Below are 8,541 nucleotides of genomic sequence, written 5' to 3' on the forward strand. Positions count from 1 at the left end.
ACCTTTCTCTTCAATTCCTACAGCTCTTTGTGTTCACCCTTTTACTATTCTCATTTGGGGGTCTTTCTTACTCATATGTATATTTCTGCTCCCCATGAGGCCATGAGTTCCTGGAGGTCAGGGACTGAATCTTTTATTTCCCCATGTGATTTGCCTGTAACCATCAAGAAATAGTCACAAAAATAGCTAATGACAATAATAATAATATCAGCGAACAATGAACACAGCATGCACTAATTCTTTTTAGCTTCACAATAACTATTTGGTAGGCAATATTACTATCCTCATTTTACAGTGAGAAAATTGAGGCACAGAGATGTTAGGAAAGTATCTCAAAGTTCACAGCTTATAAATGGAAGAACCAGAATTTTAAGTCATATAGTTTGTATTCAAAGGCTGTGCTTTTGGCATGAAGTTAGATGCCCCAGCTGTTTGCAGTCTTCACATCCTTTGGACATTTGACGGATTCTCTGCTGGTCCATGGTTAAGCCACTTTTAAACTGGAGCTCAGTGGATGGGGACGTTTAAAACTCCGGGGTCGTTGCCCCCTCACACAGATCTTGACACTGATTCACACGCATGTGTCTTGACCCAGACTCTCTTTCTGTCTGGAATTCCCTTTCCCTTATGTTACCTCAATGACTCTTCATCTGTTGTGATTCAGCAGCTATTACACCTCCATGAAGATGACTGTCTAGTGTGGGCCACTCAGAAGTAGACCCTGAGGCCAGCAGTTGCAAGTATTTACCTGGGAGGTAGTTTCAGGGAATACTTTCGGGGGAGTTAGGAAATGTGACAGGCAAGGGAAAGCGGCTGATACAGGAAGTATGAATTGTCAGGCAGCTGCTGTGGGCAACTGGAGCTCAGTCTTACTGGGAACTTCTGGGAGATGATGGAGAACAGGTTAATGGGCATTGGTCGGTGTGTGGGGGATACTGCCAGGGGCACTAGTCCTCTAGCACTTACCTGTGCCACTAGTGGAAGTAAACTGATGCTGGTGCTGGTAGTTGGCAGGTGAACAGATGGGCACTAGAAGGACAAAGGGGATGAGGGCAGCATCTACTACAGCTGCCGTGGTGCTCTCTCCTCCCTCAGCCTTCTGGGTGGGCTTGTGCTCCTGCCCTGGGCTCTCCAGGGCCCTATTCTTTCTTTGATCTGTTTGCTTGTCTAGCACTCCACCTGCCATACCAGACTGCACACCCATTTAGGGCCAAAGGCCCTTCCTTCTTGATTTCTCCAGTACCCAACTGAGTGTCTGGCACACAACATATGCTCACAAATATATGAGGACTGAGGAAATTAGGCCCATATTATGACAAACCTGAAAAAAATCTAACTCTTGATTTGGAAACTTTAATTTATGGAGGAATACACTTGAATAATTAAAAGAGAAAAACATTTTATAGAAGCTGCAGAAACAAAGAACAAATTGCTTTGTGCAATTTAGAAAATCACCCAGGAAGAACTGGAATGCATAACAGGAAATGGGAGAGAAGGAAAGGGTAATCAACATCCATAAGGCTCAGAAGCAAAATGAGGTAAAAGTGAAAGTAAATCACAGATGGGGTGAAGCTCATCCTCTTCTGAGTAGATAAGAAATCAAGCAAGAAACCCAACCAGAAACAAAATGTTGGCATCTCAGGGGTTACGAGTGGCATCCAGGGGACAACAGTCACCATGGCATCTTGGTGAACTTGGTGGCTGAACTGGATGAAAAGTTTAAGTGGTCATTTGTGTGCTGTGTTGAGGTGATACAGAAAATTCATATGTAGTGGAATGTTTTTGTTCGTATACTTTAAGGGTTTTTGATAACCTAAATTGCATCATATCCCAGTCATGTGGTTTTGGAGCCTCTGTGTCAAAGGTGTCCAGGGAAAAGGAATTGGTATGCAGGGACAAAGTGGCTTTGAGTTCTGAGGCTCCCTCTATACAGCCTGTGCTTCCTGCAGAAGCTGAAGACATTTACCAGGTGTGTTTAGGGGGCATTTGTGGCAGCCACTAGGACTGTCCTCTAAATATTCCTGTTTCTGCTCATAATTACAAGATAGTATCATACTTCCCCTTCCTTTGAGTCAGGTGTAGACACACGACTTGCTTTGGCCAATAGAACAGAAGAGGAAGTGAAGTGTATCACTTCCAGTGGCAATTTTAAGAGCTGGTGCTCACTGCCTGCTGCCTGGTGGTGTTCCCAGTGGTGTTTTGTTCACTGTCCTGACCCAGAATGTGTACAGCATGGAGTGGAGCCTCCAACAAACATGTAGAGCATCTGTGGAACAAGAAGACACCCAACTGAGGGTTATGTTGCTGTCTTGTCACTGAGGTCTGTGGGGCTGTTTGTTACCACAGCATAACCCAGACTGTCCTGACTGCTGCAGCAGTTTCAAAATGTGGAAAATGAGCCTCAGAAAGACTGAGGAACTCTCCTGACTGTACACTGGGTAAGACCTGTACCTGCCTGATAGTGTCTATGCTTTGTGCTTTTGACAATCAGGACCTAGACAAGTTGAGGACAGAAACTTTTATTGTTAACTGAGACCAGGAGAAGAAAGAAGAACACAGAGAAGAGGGAAAGGATGAGTAAGGAGGAAAAGGAAAGGAATAGGAATCAAACAACCACATGGGATCTTCATAAGCCTCTTTCTTGAAAAATTTCTCCTTTTTTTTTTTTTGTTCACTATAAAAAAAGAAAAGATCTCTCACTAATTAGGTAAAGGATATCCCTTATAAAAGTTAACTTATATTGAGATATAATTTGTTAGATAAGTTTATGTCTAGAATAAAAAGAATCTCCAAAGCATGGATATTTTATTATATTTGAATGAAATGGCCCGGGAAATACCTCCTAGGTATTTCCAAAAGATCCTTTGGGCTACATATACAAACAAAAATTCTTACAGCATTTTAAAAAGCCAACTCTCTTCCTATAATGGTTGTAATGACTGTATTTGTCTGGTTTAGAGCTCCTACAAACTCAGAATGACTTAAAACACACCACTTTTCCCTGATGGCAGGTAGGTCACATAAAGGACACATATCACCTTGCCCCATGGGGCCCTCCACATTCATTAACAGAACCATCAGGTGCTCCCAGAAGAAATATTTATGTCTTATCTGAAGTTTTGCCACACATTGAATTAATATCTTTTTTTTTTTTTTAAAGATTTTATTTATTTATTTATTAGAGAGCGAGCGAGAGAGAAACAGCATGAGAGAGGAGAGGGTCAGAGGGAGAAGCAGGCTCCCTGCTGAGCCGGGAGCCCGATGTGGGACTCGATCCCAGGACTCTGGGATAATGACCTGAGCCGAAGGCAGTTGCTTAACCAACTGAGCCACCCAGGCGCCCTGAATTAATATCTTTACAACTCCCAAAAACATACCTTGTAGGCAAGGTCTTCTGAAAGGAAAAAGGTGACTTTGGTCCCATGTAATTAGGCACCAAGAATGTCTGGCTGCTCTCAGACTGCAAACCAACTCACCTACCTGAAGTCAAGTCTCGTTTGATTCTTTGGGTGTGTCTGATGCTTTTCTGAGAATGAATTCCACCCCTTTCATTGCATTGACAATTGAGTACTGATGTTCCTGTGGTGACAGCCCTCAGAGAAAAGTGTTTGGTGTAGCTGAGCAAAAAAGGAGGTATTTTAGTTTGCTGTAACAAAGTACCACAGATTGAGTACCTTAAACCACTGAAATTTGTTGTCTAACAGTTCTGGAGGCTGGAGATCCAAGGTCAAGATGTCTGCACTACTGGTTCCTTCCAAGGGCCATGAAGGAGACTCTGCTCCTGGCCTTTCTCCCTGGATTGCAGATGGCCTTCTTCTTTCTGTGCCTCTTAATGCCATCTTCCTTCTATGTGTGTCTGCTTCTGTGTCTCAATTATTCCTTTTATAAGGACATCATTCATATTTGATTAAGGATCATGCTAATGACCCTATTTTAATGTGATTACCACTATGAAGACCCCATCTCCAAATACAGTCACATTCTGAGGTACTGGCATTAGGACTCAACATACGAATTTGGAGTGGAACCCATAACACATGTAAGGGATTTGGGGTGGATGCATCTGTTCCAATTCTCAGTTATGAGTGATGATTCTGCTGCGAGCCTGGGCAAGTGATTAACTTCTCCAGCCTTCAAAGTGTTTTTCTGTAATGTGACCTAAAAATTTATATTGGTCTCAAATCAGTTCAACAAATAATCTTTGTATGCAAAGATGAATTTACCAAAAGTTCACTCTTTTTTAGCTCCAACTCAGAGTGCTTTTGCATTTTAGTATTCTGTCTTTTGTAGGTATCTTTTAGGTATAACTATATAAATATTCCCCAACCACTGCTAAACTTCACATCTGTATTCCCAGCTCTCTGTTGGACATCTCCATCCAGCTATCTGAAGCTTAAATTAAGTTCAAAACATCCACAAATGAGCTCATTATCTCACTTGATAATATCATCACCAACCAGGTGCAGAATTGAAGCTGTAATGCTTAGCTATCACATGTATTTAGCAGGTCCAGCCTCCAAGTATCTTGTGTCTCTCAGACCTCCTTCCCTGGTCCAAGCACCAGGCTCTTCTACCCCATGTTTACACCAGCTTAATACTGAGCTTAATACAATAGCTCAATACTGAAGCACCCTGAGTCTCTGCTTCCTTTAAGATGCTTTGCTGGTCTTTAATTTAAAAAAATAGAGAAAAGTATAAGAAATATTTATGCATCCACACCAAAAGTCAGTGTAGCTGATGTGTGTTTTTTTGAATAATAAACTCTTCTGAAGGGATTGCACCATCTTACACTCCCATGAACAATGTGAGATTCCAGTTGCTCCATGTCTTTGCCTTTGAGGCCACCAGTCTTTGTAACTGCAGCCTTTCCATTGCTTTTATTTCCCAGGGCAACTTCTTTCCCCCTCTTTCTTTGGTTGTGCTTTGGGGTAGAAGTTTTATTAATATCTGGTAACTTTGGCTGTGTGTTTATTTTAAGAGAGGAAGTGAAAAGATGATTGGGAACTCAATGTAGAGTTATCTGGTTGTGCTGTTCTGTTGTGGAACCTCTGGGGTTAATATCTTTAGCTCAGCATCTTCAGGATTTCCTTTCAGCTGTTAAGTTTCTCAGGGAAGAGTCTCCTAATTTTCTGCTTGTAGAGGGTTCCTGGCTTCCATAGCCAGCTAGAGAGGGCTTGGGTCTCTCAGTATCCATCTGCATGCATTCAGTACAACCCAGTCCACCTCTGGACTTACATACCGCAGAAAATAAACCTCTTAAGTTTGGGGCAGGGATCTGTGGATTCATTGTTTCTTATTCAATTTGCAACCAAGTGTATTTTACTCCCCCACACACCCACCCACCCAAGGCAACTGACATGATCAGTTCATGTTGTAAAATTGTGTTGTTCTTTCTTAACCTTTTTCTACTTCTGGCCAAGATTTTGTTTCCTATAGAATAAGTCAATTACTTTCATCTACTTTCTTCTGAGTTTCCAAAATCCCTTGCTACTATCTTCTCTTCCACTCATCCTTGTAGATTTATTCCTTAAAATAAAGTATGTGGCAGCGGGGTGGGGCGGAGGCTTTGTTCTCAGCTATTGGGGATTCAGGAGGAACCAAGATTAGATGCACATTTGTAGTCTCTCATTTTAATTCAGTAGTTGGTTTATTTTCTTACACAGATAACATAAGATACCACATAAGAACTCATCCACAATCATTAATTCTTACTCACGTGTCTAAGGGTGGCTGAGGCTGGCTGTTCTGGGCTACTCTATGCCGGGTGTGCTGGGCATGGTACTGAGGTCCTTGTTGGGTCCAGTTCAGTGCCTCTCTATCTCTCAGTCTCCTTGAAGCAGTGGGCTACCCAGGGCATGTTCTACTGGTGATGGCAGGATGTGACAGTACACTTCAAGTCTTTGTTTGCACCATGTGTATTTACACATTACACAACTTCTCATCTCTAGTAGGAGTCCTTACAATGTCACATGGCAGCTGTTCAAATATAGGGAAGAGTAAAGATTCAGGAACTCATAATACAATCCACTACACATGGTGGGAAACCCATAATACAATCTACTAATCATGACTGGGAACCCATGATACAATCTAGTATAGAAGATCAGATCATGCTCTGTTAAATGATCTCTGATTGTTGCCTACTTTTATGAGCTGTTCCTGCCCTCCGAATATGATCCAAGGAATTTTTCTTTATTGTTTTATTACACTCAGTCATACTTGTCAGTAAGTTTTATGTAAATAAAATATCTTATGATCATGGAATTTTAAGAAATGTTTCTGTAAACAAAATCAATTATGTTTCATTCCTGTTGAAGATCACTGAGAGCTTTTAGTCTGGGGAGGGGGGAAGTTTTGTGATTCTCCAAAGCAGGGAGGGGGATTAGTATACAATATTTCTCACATTTGGGATATAGATTCCCCTTCTCTGCATCACTGCATAGTGTTGGCCTTCCCATGAAAGCATCTACAAAGTGAGGGTTGTGTGCTGATATTCAAAACCATTGGTGTGGAATGAAAAGTCATGTCATTACACCACTCCACCTATGTGTTCCATGTCATTTTTTGTAACTGTTGCTGGACCACTGGCTCAGCCCCCTCATCCAAGGCAGGCCAGTAGGCTGGCTTAGACAATGGGAGGGGACAACTTTATAGATGGCTGCTTGACTCCAACAAATGCCCTGAACCCAAAATTGGGGTCATGATCTGGAATCTGATCACTTGCCCCTCTCCCTTCCATTCCACCAATGCCCACAGTGCTGTCTCTTAACTACATCTTTAAATAGCTTATTTCTCGGCTTAGAAGTTGTTTTAAGATAAAAACAGAGAGGCGGGAAAACCATAAGAGACCCTTAACTACAGGAAACAAACTGAGAATTGCTCGAGGGAGGTAGGGGGATGGGTAATTGGGTGATGGGCATTAGGGAGGGCACTCGATGTAATGAGCACTGGGTGTTATAGGCAACTGATGAATTACTAAATTCTATCCCTGAATCTAATAATATACTGTATGTTAACTAAATTCAATTTAAGTAAAAATAAATAAATAAATAAATAAATGCACAAAAAAGTTGTTTTGGGCTACAACCTATGACCTCATTGGTGTGGCTCACAGCCCTGCTGTCACCATGAACTGTCCCTCCTCCAGTATGACACTTTCCACAATGGAGTCTCTGTAGGTCCCTGTATACTGTGCTCTCCCGGCCTGCTTTCTTGTCTTGGGTCTGGAACATCTGTCTTGAGTCTCTTTCTCATCATATCCCCCTAGCCTAGGATTGCAGCACAGGTGGGATCACCTACAGACAGGTAATCTTCCTGAGCTGGGGTAGGTGTCTCCTTTGTGGCCCCTGACACAGGGGGAGCTCAGGTTCTTGTAATTGTTTCTGTCTGTATTTAGCCTCCCTAAAGCCATGCCTGGCACACAGTAGGTAGGATTTCTTGGAAGAGGGTATGAACTGATGGCCAAGAGTGGGACAAAAAAACAGATTGTGTCTAGTGTTTATTTTGCATCATTACTATTGGTTTATTTATATATTTTAATATCAGGTATAACAGGTATTTTCTAAATGTTCTTGCTATTTCTTTTTATTCTTCCAAATGACTTAGCATCTTAAAAATGGTTGAATGTACTTTGAATGGAACAATTTGAAACAAATTAACATCTTTATCATATTTATCCTTCTCATGAAAAAAATTGTGAAGCTGTAGTTATATATAGATGATGTTCTCTTTCTTCTCAGTAAAGTTTTCTTATTCTTCATAAAGAAATCACATGTTTCTTTTAAAATTTATTATGGTAAAATATACATAACATAACATTCACCATTTTAACCATTTTTAAGTGTATAGTTCAATGGCATTAATTACATTCACACTCTTGGGCAACCATCACTACCATCCTTCTCTAGAACTGTTTTATTTTTCCATCCTGAAACTGTATATCCACTAAACACTAACTCCCCATTCACCCTTAATCGACCTCCCCCAACTCCTAGCATGCACCATTCTCCTTTTTGTCTCCATGAATTGGACTACTCTAGCAACCTCATCTAAGTGGAATTATACTGTATTAATCATTTTCTGTCTGACTTATTTCAGCATAATGGTTCTGCCATGCCATAGCATGTCTCAGAACTTTTTAAGGTTGAATAATATTCCAGTGTACAAATAGACATATACATGTATGCTTATCTGCTGGTGGACATCTGGATTTCTCTCACCTTTTAGCTTATTGCGAACAGTACTGCTATGAATATTTCTGTACAATGCAGATTTCTTTTTTTTTTATTCTTATGTTAATCCCCATACATTACATCATTAGTTCTAGAAGTAGTGTTCCAGGATTCATTGCCTGTGCACAACACCCAGTGCTCCATGCAGAACGTGCCCTCCTCAATACCCACCACCAGGCCAACCCATCCTCCCATACCCCTCCCCTCTAGAACCCTCAGTTTGTTTTTCAGAGTCCATCGTCTCTCATGGTTCGTCTACCCCTCCGATTTCCCCCACTTCATTCTTCCCCTCCTGCTATCTTTTTTTTTT

Source organism: Leptonychotes weddellii, chromosome 10 (genome assembly GCF_054177405.1).
Source record: "Leptonychotes weddellii isolate Sample4059 chromosome 10, ASM5417740v2, whole genome shotgun sequence".
Taxonomy (NCBI): domain Eukaryota; kingdom Metazoa; phylum Chordata; class Mammalia; order Carnivora; family Phocidae; genus Leptonychotes; species Leptonychotes weddellii.